Source organism: Triticum urartu, chromosome 4A, assembly GCF_056163025.1.
Source record: "Triticum urartu cultivar PI428250 chromosome 4A, HENAU_Tu73, whole genome shotgun sequence".
NCBI classification, from domain to species: domain Eukaryota; kingdom Viridiplantae; phylum Streptophyta; class Magnoliopsida; order Poales; family Poaceae; genus Triticum; species Triticum urartu.
Genome location: NC_141876.1, coordinates 286,471,312 through 286,487,686, shown reverse-complemented (window position 1 = coordinate 286,487,686; position 16,375 = coordinate 286,471,312). Strand labels below are relative to the sequence as shown.

At 47.5% G+C, this 16,375-nt stretch overlaps 2 pseudogenes; one reads left to right on the top strand and one right to left on the bottom strand.

Moving 5' to 3' along the window:
• Positions 1-1,759: 1,759 nt before the first annotated feature.
• Positions 1,760-7,055, bottom strand: LOC147975613 (uncharacterized; annotated as a pseudogene).
• Positions 7,056-12,720: 5,665 nt separating this feature from the next.
• Positions 12,721-15,620, top strand: LOC147975612 (uncharacterized; annotated as a pseudogene).
• The last annotated feature ends 755 nt before the right edge of the window (positions 15,621-16,375 follow it).

Below are 16,375 nucleotides of genomic sequence, written 5' to 3'. Positions count from 1 at the left end.
AAGCTAATGCCATGTGCTGATGGTCCTTTTAAGGTGTTAGAGAAAATAAATGATAATGCATATAAACTTGAGCTGCCTGTAAATTTTGGTTTAGTCCCACTTTTAATATTGCAGATTTGAAGCCTTATTTGGGTGAGGAAGATGAGCTTTCGTCGAGGACGACTTCATTTCAAGAAGGGGAGGATGATGAGGACATCAATACCATTGTTACACCCACAGTCCCTACTGCTATACATACTGGACCAATTATTAGAGCTCGCGCACGCCAATTGAATTACCAGGTACTTTTGTTTCTTGGTAATGATTCTAATGTTCATGAGAATAGGATGCTGCCTAAATTGGATACATTTGTTTTGCCTACAAATGAAGGGCCTAGATTGGACAAGAAAGATGAACCTTGGAGCAAGTTCAAGCATGGAAATGATGGCATGCGCAAGGGGAACAAGAACGGAGTTACAAGTGATGATTCTAGGACTTTGAAGCCACCATAATGAGTGCATGAAGCCTTGGACGAAATATACAAGATGCCACTTATAAATTTCGTCCAGAGGCTATTCTAGGTGTTGCGTCACCTTATTTTTGGGCGAGGCCCATGTAATTTCGAAATACTTGATTATAGGCTGTTTTTAGAGTCCGTATGCATGGGGAAACAAGAGTTAGGGTTGGTTTCGGACCCCTCCTGCAAGGTCCACAAAATTCCCCCCTCTTTCCTCCATATATACAGCCCTTAGGGCATCATTTAGACTTTGGGTTTTGTTTAGATAAAAAAGTTCGCCATAGTTGCAACTTCGCGTACTTTGTTTGTGTTCAACGACCAGAAGATAGACCTTCGTGGTCAGGTTGATCGTGCTCCGGTGTGGTCAATAACCTCTCGGAGTTGGTTTAGCGATTGCTAAGGTGCGACGTCCTCGCACGTTCGTAGTCAGATCGTGAAAGTCTACTCCTCTGAAATGATAATCACCCTCTCATCGAAAGACGGGACACCTTTGCCCTATCAGAAGGCCCAACGGTGTGAAATTGAAGTGCATTTGCCGGGAAGAAGGAAAGGAACTGCTGGCGGAGATACACAAAGGCATGTGCAGCTCACACATCGGATCAAGGGCTCTGGTTGGAAAAGCCTTCCAGCAAGGATTTTACTGTCCCACGGCCCTCCAAGATGCAGTTGAGCTAGTCACCAAATGTGAGCCTGCCAGTTCCATTCCAAGGACATCCATCTGCCTGCCCAAGCTCTTCAAACAATTTGTTTGTCATGGTCGTTTTTGGTCTGGGGGCTCGACATCTTGGGCCCTTTCCCCATGCTGCCGGGGGCTTTGAATTCTTGTTCGTTACAATTGACAAGTTTACAAAGTGGCCGGAAGTAGAAGCCATGAGAAAGGTGACTACTCAGTCAGCTATCAAGTTCTTGAAAGGATTGGTGTGCCACTTCGGAGTCCCTGTCCAGATCATCACTGATAATGGCACCCAATTCACGAGCCACGCTTTCATGCAATACGTTCATGCCCTCGAAAGCAAGATCTCATTTTCCTCTGTTGCACATCCAAAGAGCACTGGGCAAGCTGAGAGGGAGAATGCTGCAGTATTGCATGGACTCAAGACGAGAACATTTGATAAGTTGCAGAAGTGTGGCACACGATGGATCGATGAGCTGCCGGTGGTTCTTTGGTCCCTCAGAACAACACCAAATCAAGTTGCCGGGCAGACTCCCTTCTCCCTAGTCTATGGGGAAGAAGAAGTTATCCCCACATAACTCATTTACAGGTTACCTTGAGTGCTTGCCTACGATGAAGTAGTGCAGAAACAGCACCAGCGTGATGACGCCGTGCTTCTTGAGGAGAACCGTCTCCGGGCTGCTACGCGTGTTGCACGCTATCAGCAAGCCCAGCGCTGCTATCACTACCGCAGGGTTCATGACCGGTGTTTTGAGGAAGGTGACCTTGTCCTTAGGCACGTTCAATCCTCTAAGGGTACAAACAAGTTGACACCAAAGTGGGAAGGCCCTTAACGGGTAGTATGAGTCACCAGACCTGGCGCAGTCCGTCTGCAAAACTCATGGAATATTGAGCATCTCCGCAAGTTCTACCCGCAAGGCACGGCCATCGGGCCCTGCCCGAAAATCACCCTTTTGTACAGGCCTTGCCTCTGTTGCATGTAACCCCTTGTACAAAGCCAGTCGCAGACTCTGAGCAACAGAGAAATAAATGAAGCGCTGGGGGCCCCTGTTGTAGGGTGGAACCCTAAGTGGAGATCTTTCATGAATTGGAGGGGGGAATCCCCAAGAACAAGATGAACACAAAAGGGAAAACAAGAGGAACACTCAAGAACAAGTCCAATCACACATCCACTAGACCAACAAACACACAAGATCCACAAGGTACATGAACAATCAAAGGGAAACAAGATACATGGTAGGGTTCATCCCAAATTCTATGAAGGAGATGAGGGCTTGATGATCTAGATAGATCCTTCCCTAGATGGGGGCTTTATCCACAAGGGATCTTCTCCAATGGAGGCCTTGTACTCCAATGGAGTCTTCTCTCTCAAGAGGAATCCCACATGGGGAGGTACATGAGCTAAGCTCTAATATCTAGATCTATTCTTAGCTAAGTCTAAATGGAGGAGGAAGAGGAGTATATATAGGTCCAAGGGATGAAGGGGTAAGCAGGGGCGAAATGGGGATTACATGGGCAAAGCCCGCAGCAACACTCATGGGGCCCCGTGTGCACGGGGTAAGTGGAGCCCGTGCGCACGGGGTATCCAGAGATGTGACGCATGAACCCGTGCGCACGGGATCCGTTGGGCCCGTGGGCACGGTACACGCCCGTGCGCACGAGGGCTTCAGGACCGCCAGCCTGGGAGGCCCGTGGGCACGGGGTCGGAGGGGCCCGTGCGCACGGGGTTGCCTGGGAGCTGCTGCCTTCTTCTTGGCGCTTCCTTCTCCGCTTCCAGGCTTCCCTCTTGGATGGTGTAGATGTTCTCTTCTTCTTGGACTCCTCCTCGATGAATGTGTAGCTCCGCTCACACCGATGTATGCACACGAGAGAGGGGTCAAGTAGTATACCATCCTCGAAAGGTACAAGTGGACACGTGTAAAGGAGATGATTCACCTTTGTATGTATGAAGTAGATGTGGCATGTGTCACTTTCCAAATGGACTCTTGACATGGTGATGTCCATAGGATGCTCCGCATCATCCCCTCCCCCTTGGGAAAGATCTGACCTCGGATCGAAATCCAAATCACCATGGGAAAGAGATGATGTTGCCGTGTAGAAGTTGACGATCACCAAGCATTCATCATCTTGTAGTTTCAAATGGGCACTCTCCAATGTCGCACCGTCTTGTAGTTCCTTCAAAAGGAGCAAACATAACAAGCACTTGGAAAAACAAATGTGGTGGCGTAAGAGCAAAACCAAGCATTCAAGAGGTGATTCACCCAACAAGTGTTGTCATCAAGCATAGCATATGGTTTGACAAAGAAGTGTGGCATGGCATTTAAGCATGTACGATGAGCACAATCAAGGACATCATGGAAACAAGCATGCAAATGGGAGGTGAAGATGCTAATATGTGTGACAAGTGAACAAGCATCTACCTCAAGGTCATAGCAAGCATGCATAAAGCACTCGACAAACGGTCTATGGTATGCATAGGAATCATTCACAACACCAAATATAATGAGATGTCGAAACACATGGGGCAAGTGCAAGACAATCCAACAATAATGTGCATATGGTGTAGTGAAGATATCATGGAACTCAACAGAAAAGAAGGAGCAATTGTTCAATATGTGTGAGGCAATCAAGTCAATCATGTGCAAAGCATGGAAATGGATGCCATCAACTGCAAGAAACGAGCAAGTATGAGTCATCGGTGATGCAACAAGGCAAGCAATCATAGGAAACAAGTCATGCAAGCTAGTAGTGCGAAGATGCAACATACTAGAGGAAATCATGGCAATCATGTCATGTGAGAAAATAATAGGCATAGGCAATGCACATGACATATCGCAAGCACGAACACAAAGCAAGATCATAGTATAATCATAGGCATGGGGCACAAAGAAAATATGGCAATAACAAGTGATATCTCCACCAAGCTTGCAAATACACATACAAGTATTAGAATCAATCATCATGTGTAATGCAAAGCATGGGTCACAAATGCATGGCAAAAGCATAGGAATGACTATATCATGCAAAGTGAACATGGCAAGATGGGCATAGAATATGTAAGGAACAATAACCCATAGCCAAGTGAGGGTCATGTAGAAGAAATGTGTGAAGTCTTTGCGCGAAGAGAGTGGTGGGAAAGACAATCCATGGGATCCCAAGTCATCATTGCTCTCTAGAGCTTGTTTTGTCAACTCATGGGATTGCGAGGTTGACAAGTATTCATGGGTACCTACACAAAAGAGACACAAACCAAAGAAATTGTGCACGTGGTAAATGTACACATCATCCATCATGATGTGTATGTGCACGTGCGAGTTAGCACAAGATAAGCATCATTCAAAGAAATTTGATGCATGGTATAAGAACATGTCATCCATCATGAAAGAATAGTTATGGTGTATGACACGATGGGGATGCAAATTTAGCATACAAGTATATGGCACATCAATAGCATGTTTATTCATGGGAAGCATATGGTGCGCACAAGTATTGGGATCATGCAATGAATGGGATGAATCAAAATCTCCTAAAATGTATGAGGAAACTATGGGGGTCTCCCCATGAGCAATAATGGAAACATCATATGGAGAAAATGGACAACATCCAAAACAATGCATATCCGAAGCTAGGTGTTCATGGCATGGCATATGAGATAAATGATGCAAAGGGAGCATATCAATATCATCACAAGAAAAACAAATGCCAATAACCATGGGCTTGTCATCTATGCCATATGTGCAAATTGGATTAATTTTAAGGGCATATGCATAGTCACTACGATGAGATTGCAAATATGACATATTGTTGATCTCATGCATAGCATATGACAAGTCAAGCGGATTGTCAAACATGATGTGACCTAGAGAATTGTCACAAGAAATCGTATGTAACATGGCATCACAACTAGGCAATTCAACATGCTCATCATCATAGTCATCATAAAGTGGTAAGTCGTGACATGAGGAAGTCGCACTAGCATGAAGCATGGGAATAGGTGGATCAACATCATGCCATCAATCAATGTCAAGAATGTCCACTAGTGGGACAAGAGCATCACCTTCACCTTTGTTACCTTGTTCATTCCACTCAAGTGGTGTAGGTGAGGTGGTAAATACCAAATGGTGGTCATCTTCATCTTGATGGAACCATGTGGGGGTGCATCATATTCCACCATGGCCATCGTCTTGTCCAAAGGAAGGATGAAGTCGTCGAGGATCGGCGCGTCATCATATATGGTACCTAGCACCAAATAGAAGACACAATAGAGGTAGAGGTTAAGTTGTTAGAAATCGAAATGGCCTCATATGCCTCATCAACTATCTCACTCTCTCTATGTGGTGGTTCACTCACTCCCTCAAGGTAGGTGCACTCAAACTCACATATGGTGGAGTCACTCAAATCACTCAAGTGGTGGTGGTGGTGGATCTCCTCACATGGGAATTGGGGAAACTCATGAGATATGGGGCTAGTGGTGAAGTCACTCTCAATCTCAATATGGTGGCGAAAGTCACTCAAGTCATCGTACGTCACCGTGGTCGAAGGCAGAATCCCATGCTCAACCGTCTCGTAGTCGTCGCCGTGGATGAAGGTCGAAGATGGCACATCATCACTCTTGCCTCCTAAGATGGAAGCATCATCCTTGCTCGTCACCATGTCGCTTGCCTCCAAAGCTTGGTCCTCGAAGGTCTTCGTAGTCGTACTCGTTGCCGCACCATCTTGAAAAAGAGTCGTGGAGGACTCTGCATCATCAATGCCACAAAGAGGGGTGGCGGTGAAGTCAAACTTGGGAGGATCGTCTTGGAGATCATCGGGCACGTACATCTTGGTGCTACTATCCTCATGCTCGTGGTCATATAGCTTGGTCACCGCGAAGTGTGCTTGGGGTGGAGAAGCCTTGGCCTTCATGAGTTCTTGTTTCGCCTTGAGAGCACCAATGTAGTTGTCGTCGAGGGACTTGTAGTTCTCGAGGAAGATAGTCTTGGAGATGTCGTTGTTCAATCCCATCATGAAGTGGAACTTCATTGACATGGGGTCGTCCACACTGGCACGTCACAAGGCATGCATCATCTCCTTGAAGTACTCGTCGATGGACATGGATCCTTGGATGGTGTTCTCCAATTGGCGTAGAAGTTGTTCCGTGTAGGTTGGAGGCACGAACTCTCGCCGCATAGCTTTCTTCGTCTTGGGCCAACTCATGTCGTAGCTCTCCGAAGGTGTGTGAAGCCACCATGTGGACGCGTAGTCATGGAAATTTCTTGAGGCGCACTTCACTTGATCTTCGGGAGGGACTTGATGTAGCTTGAGGTAGTCATCCATCAAACGCTCCCACTCGAGATACTCCTCGGGTTCTAGAGTCCCATAGAAAGGAATCTCGTTGTTGGTGTCGAGGTCGTAGTAGCTCGAGGGAGTAGTGGACTTGAGCTCATGGAGTAGGCGAAGATGTCGTACGTCCGAAGGCGAAGATGCCTTGAAGTCACTTGGTGAAGATGCCAAAGGTGTTGAAGGAGCCGCAGCCTTGTAGTCGAAGTTGCTGTACTGTATGTCCCGTGCACACGGGGGTGCTGGAGGCCGTGTGCACGGGGTCCCGTGTGCACGGGGGTCGAGGGCCCATGTGCACGGGGGTGGCAGAGAAGCCAACTCTCGTCTAGTAGGTCGCTCTTCATGGTCTTGTCGATGTCGATGCTTGTGTGTACTTACCGTAGATGGTAGCTCGGGAGTCTTTGCACTTGAGCGTCTTCTCGAAGATGAGGAAGACCGCTTGCGGTTCTTGATGAGGGACTTGAGCTCCTCCATTTGCTTGTCCATCTTGGCGTCGATGACGTTCTTCATAGCATCGAACTCGTTGTCGTGGTTGTAGACCGGAGATGATGTGCTTTGCCTATCCATCACAAGACTCAAGCAAAGGTGAGTAGGAAATGAGATAAACAATACCAAGCTACCTTTTCCCAAATTTGAGGATGTATCTCGTATCACTCAATGTGAGATGAAAGAATAGTGAAATTGGTACCGGACTTGTTCACTCACACCTACAAGTAAATGCTTATCGAGTGGCTTGGTTAGGACAAGTGGCACAAATTTCATGCAAATTGAAGTCCAAGATATTGTAAATGTTGAAATAAATCCAAAGGACTCAAAATGCAAAGCAAGTGATCACAAATATAGAGGAGGGCAATAAATAAACACACACGGTGGGATAATGGGGCTTGTGCAACTATAGGGATGAGTAATACAAGATTGCCTAACGAAGACTAAGCTCGTGTTGCACAAACACTATGAGAGCACTAGCTTGATTGCACACTTGGGCACGATTCACCACTTGGCACCAACCTATATGCATGCAAGCTAAATGTTTCCTATTCCTATTCCATGTATCCGCATGCACAAGTATCTCTTATCATGCTCAACTCTTTGCTTATAAGCTTATGATCATTCTCTTTCTTGCTTAAAAGCTTTTTTTTGCTCTTTTCTTCCTTTCCACTTTTCTTATCGAGCCTCAACCACAAACATAAGATAAGTATCACAAGATATGCACGGGAGTAAACATGTGCACTATATGATATGTCCAATGATGCAATAATATGATATCGTATCACTATGGTGCACAAGTTTTCGCGAAGCCCGGCAATACTCGGATAGCTAGTCTCAATAGGTATGAAGGTATTCGCAAAGATGGTGGGGCTATCAAGATGTAATGGCAAGGAAGGAAAATTTTATGACGGAATGGATACCTTCATCACACTTAACCTTTTACGAAGTCGGTGGGTAACCAGCCTTGCTTCCGGTTGAAGATGGTCTCAAAGGATGGATGGTCGTCGTCGATGTGGAAGCTCGTGGTGGATGTAGTCGATGGACCGATACAAGTCACCGGTGGTGGATGAAGATGTAACCGTCCCTAAGTAGCCGAAACACCTTAGGAGACTCAAGTCACAACTCCAACAACCACAAATACCAAAGGAACCAAAATGGGTTAGTTTGCGGAAGTTGTGTGTGGTGGTGCGGAAGCTATGGCGTAGGGGCTATGCAAAAGATGCAAATATGGAGGAAATTTTATGGAGTCAAATGGTGGTAAAACCAAGATGAGCAGCTCGGGCACGATGCTAGCTTTTCAACGAGCCAAAGAACACCCAAATCAGAGTTCGGAAGTGGAAGTTATGGGCAAAAACGTGAAATGCTCGCGGCTGCTGTAGGCGGGCCGTGCGCACGGGGTCCAGGTCCCGTGTGAGGTACACGTACCAAGGACACGGGGTCACCAGAGACTGCGCGGAGGCCCGTGGGCACGGGGTGGGGAGCCCGTGGGCACGGGGTAGGCGGAAAATTCGGGATTTTCTTGTCAAATTCGATGGGGGAAAGAAAAATTGGGGTATGGGGACGCAATAGGAGTTAGATCTACTTGCTAGACACCAGATCCACAGACCAAAATCAACAAAAACTCACAAGAAACTTCAAATCACAAAAAAATTGTTATGTCTCTTTTTGTGGGGAATTTTCGAAATTGGGCAAGAACAAGCAAAATTAGGCTAGAAAACTATGACGGGGGGCTCCAATTTCGTGAGAAACCATGGCTCTGCTACCAAGATGTTGTAGGGTGGAACCCTAAGTGGAGATCTTTCACGAATTGGAGGGGGAATCCCCAAAAACAATATGAACACAAAAGGGAAAACAAGAGGAACACTCAAGAACAAGTCCAATCACACATCCACTAGACCAACAAACATACAAGATCCACAAGTACATGAACAATCAAAGGGAAACAAGATACATGGTAGAGTTCATCCCAAATCCTATGAAGGAGATGAGGGCTTGATGATCTAGATAGATCCTTCCCTAGATGGGGGCTTTATCCACTAGGGATCTTCTCCAATGGAGGCCTTGTACTCCAATGGAGTCTTCTCTCTCAAGAGGAATCCCACAAGGGGAGGTACATGAGCTAACCTCTAATATCTAGATCTATTCTTAGCTAAGTCTAAATGGAGGAGGAAGAGGAGTATATATAGGTCCAAGGGATGAAGGGGTAAGCAGGGGCGAAATGGGGATTACATGGGAAAAGCCCGCAGCAACACTCATGGGGCCCCGTGTGCACGGGGTAAGTGGAGCCCGTGCGCACGGGGTATCCAGAGACGTGACGCATGAACCCGTGCGCACGGGGTCCGTTGGGCCCGTGGACACGGGGGTCCCGTGGGCACGGTACATGCCCGTGCGCATGGGGGCTTCATGACCGCCAGCCTGGGAGGCCCGTGGGCACGGGGTCGGAGGGGCCCGTGCGCACGGGGTTGCCTGGGAGCTGCTGCCTTCTTCTTGGTTCTTCCTTCTCCGCTTCCAAGCTTCCCTCTTGGATGGTGTATATGTTCTCTTCTTCTTCTTGGACTCCTCCTCGATGAATGTGTAGCTCCGCTCACACCTATGTATGCAGACGAGAGAGGGGTCAAGTAGTATACCATCCTCGAAAGGTACAAGTGGACACGTGTAAAGGAGATGATTCACCTTTGTATGTATGAAGTAGATGTGGCACGTGTCACTTTCCAAATGGACTCTTGACATGGTAATGTCCATAGGATGCTCCGCATCAGCCCCCGACAAATTGCATGCATGCATAAGCATATCATGAGCATTGCATGTTCATGTAGATAAGATCGCATCTGGCATCATTTTCATCTGCATACACTGCAGGCTCCTGCCGTGGACTTGGTCCGAAAGAGGATATGAGAACATGAGCCTACATTGCTGTCCTCGGTAAGCCAAACAGACAAGTCCTTTCTTTTATCCATATGCGTTCTGTAAGTAGAGACTTGTGCATAAGAAAACCCTGCCACTTTCGAAACTTAGGTGCTCCCATCCCTTGGCTTGAACGTTGCTTTGGTCAGGATGGTCGTAGTGGCCTTTTGGCGAAAAAAGTTCTGGCGGGAGGCTGGTCCCTCTTTATGTTTTGTGCCCAGCAAGCCTAACTTTGCGACAACGAACTGAGGGTACCGGCAGGATAGCCTGCCGGAGGAATCTTGTTTACTTAAAAGTATAAAGGCATCCCACCTCTGCATGGACACATTACATGCACAAGTGCTTGGCAAGGTTTATCTTTTTCATTAATATGTTGATCAACAAGTACAAATCATACATAACACAAACATGGATAAAAGAGATTGCATAATTTGAACTAAAGTCTGGCAAGTGCCTACATATTTTAGATTAAAAAAAGATAGAATGCCCATGATGCCTTTACTCTTTCCTCCCCTTCTTCGAAACTACAGGGGCAGACGAAAAAGACGGAGGGAAGGCCTGGTCGGGATTCGACGCCTCCCCGGGACCAGGATGGCGTTGTTCCCAGGCTAAAAGGAAGAAACCGGAGGGCAGGCGCGGATGGTGACGCTGCCGGAAGCCCAGCCGGTGATGATGGTCTTGCCGGCAAGCACGCCTCGTCGGAGCGGTCGTCCTCGCTCTTGGCGCGTCGTGGGTTGCCGCCACCTTCCTCACCGTCGTCACCCAAAGCCTCCACTACGGCGGCTTCGGCGAGCGCCAGGTGCTCCGGGCAGCGCCATAGAGAGCATGGTCGCCTCCAATGACCCGAAGATAGAAAGCCGCCGCCCTTTGGAGAAGAATGCATGGGGACAAGGAGCCTGCCCGTACACTGAGCAAACAGTGCCCGGAGAGGAGTGATCCGCCATTGCCGATGACAAATCCCTTCTGCGGCCTCCTTCCACGTCGCGGGGAAGGGGGGAATAGGCCACGGTCGACTACCACGCCTTGCGTCCATTATGGGCTTCGGCGTGGTGTCGCTTGCGTTGCTCCTCACTAAAATTAAAGCCACGGGCGGCCTGGCAACGAGCACACCGGAGTCGCTACCTCCGATTCTACCGCCGCGCTGACCGCATGTCCCCGTGAGGCGTGCGCGAAGATAGAAGGGAGATCCTACCCCAGCGAAAGCGTGCCTTCCTCCCACTCCCGAAGTGATGACACGAGCATTCGTCATCACCAACCCCAAGATAGGGCCCGTGGCCTAGCCCCGGGCTCTCCCTTTTGGCATAATCAGACGAAAGTAGAAAATGGAGGAGGAAGAGCGTGTGGATGAATGCTCCCACTCCTCCCCGCCCGTCCTTTTATAGGCGAGCTGGGGCTGGGGGCTGATCCCCCCAGGGGGTAACCGTCCTCCTCCTCCACCAACCCGAGAAGACCGGGCCCCCTGCCTTGACGCTCTCCCGCACCACGCGCCTCCGTTACCTACCCCACTCAATGCATGAAACATATGTGGCTAAGGATAAGGGCGTGGTGGGAAGAGTGAATTGGCAGTTACCCACCCGTGCGTTAAAGTCATTCACGAGCCATTACAAGAGCGTCCCCACTGCAATTGGCGTTACGCGATGCACGGCAGAACCGGAAACTGACCTGGGCTCGGGTTAATGAAGAAGCAAAGAAAACTTCAAAGTACAAACACCTACTTCCCTCTCGCTCGGGCACTAGTTAGGCCCTACCACGATGACACCCGGCAAGCACGTTCGGACTAGGCCCGGGGGCTCCTGTCGGTGCAACAAACCCTGGGTCTGTTGCCCAGACTGTGCACAGGCCTAAGATCAACATCGAAGACTAGGCCAAGCACAAGAGATCAGTTCTTTGAAGAATCAGAGTGCAGATCAAGAGGACCAAGTCAAACCAGTGAAGCAAGATATCACTAGGGGAAAAACCTCCCTTGCCGGGCAAGCGAGCCTGGCGAGGACGAGGTTGCACCAAAGGTGAGCCACCAGACCGCTCCGGCACGCCTGCCGGGCACAACAGAGGCGAACTACCCCGCCAAGGCTTCACCTCTCCACCTCACAACAACGCAGGTTGCCAATCGATACGGTGTCAAGCCCCCAAGTGACTAAATGGTTGTTCCTTGCCACATGGCAGCCGCTTCCTACAAGAATCATCTTCAAATGGCACCCGTCCAGATATGTGTCAAGTAGGCAGGCGCGAAGCTGGCAAGGAAGCCCGACAAGGCTTACCAGGCATACGGTGATGTGACACTAAGCGGCGCATTTAATGCGCTCTGTCCGCCTGCAGAGTTAGGTATGATAGCACTGTTTGTATCTAATCAATGCATAATGACTGATTTGCCACTATGGTAACTCCTTAATCTATAAAAGGAGGCCCATGGCAACCATAGAAAGGATTCGGACCTTTGTACACTCATACGCGCATAGCTGCTCTCGCCCCGAGGCAACCCTGCTGGGCAAGAGCGCTGCATTCTCCACCACAGTCCACCATCAATCCACCAAAGCAGGAGTAGGCTACACCACAACACTTAATTAGGGGCAGTTAACTGCCGGGAGAAGTTGTTAAATAAGGACAAACTATCTGCCGGGACATTTGTTACTGCCAGTACATGTACTTCAAGGCACACAAACTGTCGGGAGAACTTGAGCCATCACGGCATCCACACTGCCGGTACACTTTTCAGGCACGTATTCTGCCGGGACAACACAGCCACGGCCCATTTTCTACCGGGGCCCCTTATTTGGGCCTACGGCAGGAAACACCCAAAAGTTTCGTAGCTGAAGAAATATAGTCGCCCGGCCCACTCGCGCCCCCCTCCAAACCCTGTTTCCCCAAATCCCAGACCCGCCGCCGCCGCCCACTCAATCGCCGTCCTTCCCAAACACTACTCTTGGTCGGCCCGTTCTCCCCTTCCCTGTGCGCCGCCGCCCTCCCTCTCTTCCTCCTCTATGCTGCCATTTCCATGGAAGTGTCCCGGCCTCGTCGTTGCCGGATCTGGCGGTCTGGCCGCACTGGTGGGGATCTGGCGGTTTGGCCGCACTGGTTGTCGATGCTGCGGGATCTGGCTAATCTGGGCCTCATCGACGCCGCCCAGGTAGTTCACCACCTCATCACCAACCCCCCCCCCCCCCCCCCCCCCCCCCCCCCCCCCCCCCTCATCATCTCATCTGCCTCGCCCAGATCCGCTGAGAGGGTAAGACCGGGAGAGTAGCCGCCTGTCTCCGGAGGAGTTCGTCCCGGATGGCCTCTCCAAGGACTCCCTCGTTCTCACTCCCAACGCCTCTGCCTTTGGAACACGGTCGTCTTCTTCGCGGCATCGAGTTCAAGCTGGTCAACTGCGAGCTGCATCGATTCCTCTTCTTCGTGGGGTCTACACCTTCTCGGGGTGCAGTCATGCAGCACATGCTGCTGTGGAGAACGGATGGCGGGATGCTGGTAGAGCTGCTCCAGGCGGCCCTGTCGAGCTCAACCACTAATTAATCAACCAAGTGTTGCACCACCACATCCTCTACACTCGCTACCAGTGACCGCCACAACGCCTCTATCATCATCGAGCTCATCACCTGTATGTATGGATCAAGATGCTATCAACTGTTTGTTTCCCTGTATATCTGTTCAGATTTCAACAAGGACACTCACAGTCACAATGCACTAAATAAATCTTTTGTAGCAAATAACCATTATTGTAAAAGAATTCTTAAGTGATTTTCTTCTATAATCTTCTCTAATATTCTGATAGCCTAATGGAACTTGTACCTTTAATTAACCAATATACACCGCATCACACATGGTTTATGCCTTGAGCATTAGTTCGGTTATGCGTACATTTTGTTAGTTGTGTAAATTGAAAAATGTTTGTCAACTATGATTATTTTGTTTCAAATAACAACACATAAAAACCTTGTTTTATTTGCATGTTATGGTTTAGGAGGTTGAACAGAATATTAAGACGCATAATAAGTAAATGTCTTATTTTCTAATGTTTGATCTTAACATAGGAACATGACCTGACCCCATGCGTATGTTAGCAGTCTGGTTTTCATGACTTTTGTGAATAATTGAAATATATAATGCAAAGTGGCACTTGATCCATAGCTAGTGTCAGAAGACCTTCATAATTTGTACTGCTAATTCTCGTGGATTATCTATCTGTTTGTTTGAAACTGCTGTGCATTGCCAACATATTTCTTCCACCAATTTTGCAGATGGATTCTGGCTGGATTCCTTTCTTTCCAAATATAACTGTCATTCTTGTAATTTCTTTACCATGCTATGCAGAATGAACCATCTTTTCATGGTGCTTGAGTCATCGGCATAGATGGATCTAACCAAATTTTCTTCAGGTGGCATCCTTCAAGGACCATCCTTATTAGTTACTTACAGCAATTTTGTTGATTATGGATTATGGATCATCATCAGACGGCCATGCACATGCATAGAACTCACGTTTTTTCTAGCTAGCTAGTTGCTACAGTAGTTGTTACTGTTTGCAGGCGTAAGAACTGAGAACGGCACTGAATAGCCATGCTCAAGGCTTTTTAGGTTACCAAAGAGGACGCTCCTCTATGGGGAATCTCCAGCGGCGACAGATATAACTGTTGTTATACACTGCCTGAATAGCCTTGTTTTTATGTTGTTACACACTGCCTGAACTGTTAAGGGCCTTGATTGACTTTCATTGATTGCTATAAGAATGACAAACTGTCCAGAAGCAGGACTAGTCTTTTTCTTTGATTATAATAATCAACAATTGGTAAGTTTGTCTAGCTTAATTATTTGTGAATTGCACAACACGTCAGGTAGATATATGGTGGAAAGGTGAAGGGCACATGTACACATATTTTTTGTATCGGTGGCTGGTTGTGCAAACTCACGTGATTTAGTTTAAAATACCGTCGTAAATATTGCATGTACGATATGTCTCATGATTCTGCAAATACTGTATAATATTATGGTTTTCACAAACTATGGTATTTTGCAGCTACAGGTTTGAAAACTGTAGTTTTTGAATACTACAATTTTACATATACTATGCACCCAAACAGAGCCTGAGCAGTTTGGATCCCTTGATGTCCTTTTTAAAAACTGAGCAGGACTATATTTGGTTGATGTCTGGATAAAAGTCTTGGCTGAAAAATGCTTGGCCTGGAGCCTCCTTGCAAAGTGCACGGACTATGTTTGGTTGATGTCCTGAAGAAATGTATATTGACTTGTGCTATTTGCATTAGAACACTTGTCCTTATGTGATATAAAGTTTGCATTTTTAGTGTCTTGTGCTTCCATTACTAGTTGCATGTTTATGATACAGCAGGTTTACCATTCTATGAGAGATCCATTTTGAGTTTCCAGTTTTCCAAAGACACACAAGTTGATGGAGGTTTGTAAGATCTACATACAAGCAGTTGACGATTTGGAAGTTCTACAGCGGCTGAAGGTTTGGAAGACATACAATTAAGTTGGTGTAGTGATAATGTAGTGCATCTAGTTTGTTGAACCTGGAGACATTGGCAGGTTCTGCTTATTTTGGTGGTTGTTTTGCTACACAAGTCACTGGATGCTCATTTTGGTTGTGTGGCACATCTAGAAACATAAGTATTTTTTGTGCCAGCACAACGTCCTTATGTATGGCTGTTTCCTGTATGTATGTATCTAGAAACATATGTATCTGGCATGTTATGTTTATATTGAAGGAAGTTTTAAGGTTTTTGATGAGGCCTATGTGTAACTTCCATTGAAGTGTATGTCTAAGTTGTGTGATCTATCCTGATTACCAAAATGAATTCTTAATTAGGTATATGTTACATACTTAAAACAGTTTCTGCTAGTTAAACACAATGATATGGCATTCTATCTGCCGGGTTAACATGCTTGTACCGGCAGTAACATTGTCGGTACTTGTATTTCATTTGGCACAACCAGTCTGCCAGGAGAAAGTGAACTGCCGGCAGATACATAGGCTAGGGAAGATAAACTGCCAGGAATAATCTAACTGCCGGGAGAACTAATCCCCGGGAGCCGTTCTCGTGCCAGTTCTATATGCCGGGAGAACTACTATCCCGGCAGTTTGTCTGCCCTCTTAAGAGCTTTCTCCCGGCAGATTGCATGCCATTACATTGGTGTTGTGGTGTAGCTTTCTACCGGTTTTATGCATCGCGGCGGCACGAACCTGGGTAAAATCGACCGCGTGATCTCTATCGTGTTGTACTACGCTTCTCCGCTCTTTGTGCAACATGCTCATCCCCCCGCCGAACCACAAAGGGGCTCATGGCCCCATAGGTGGTCGTGGTTTCCCACGACACCTCTCCTGAGTGATTTGAGTTTAAAATTCACCGAGAGAAAATGCTAGAGCCGAAAAATTAGATAGTGGTTTAGCATCGCTCGAATCTACATCGAGTACGCTCCGCCTATTACTCTTGAGAGCTCCAAACTCTCTAGATGGTTAGGTGTCAATTTCTTCAGAGACC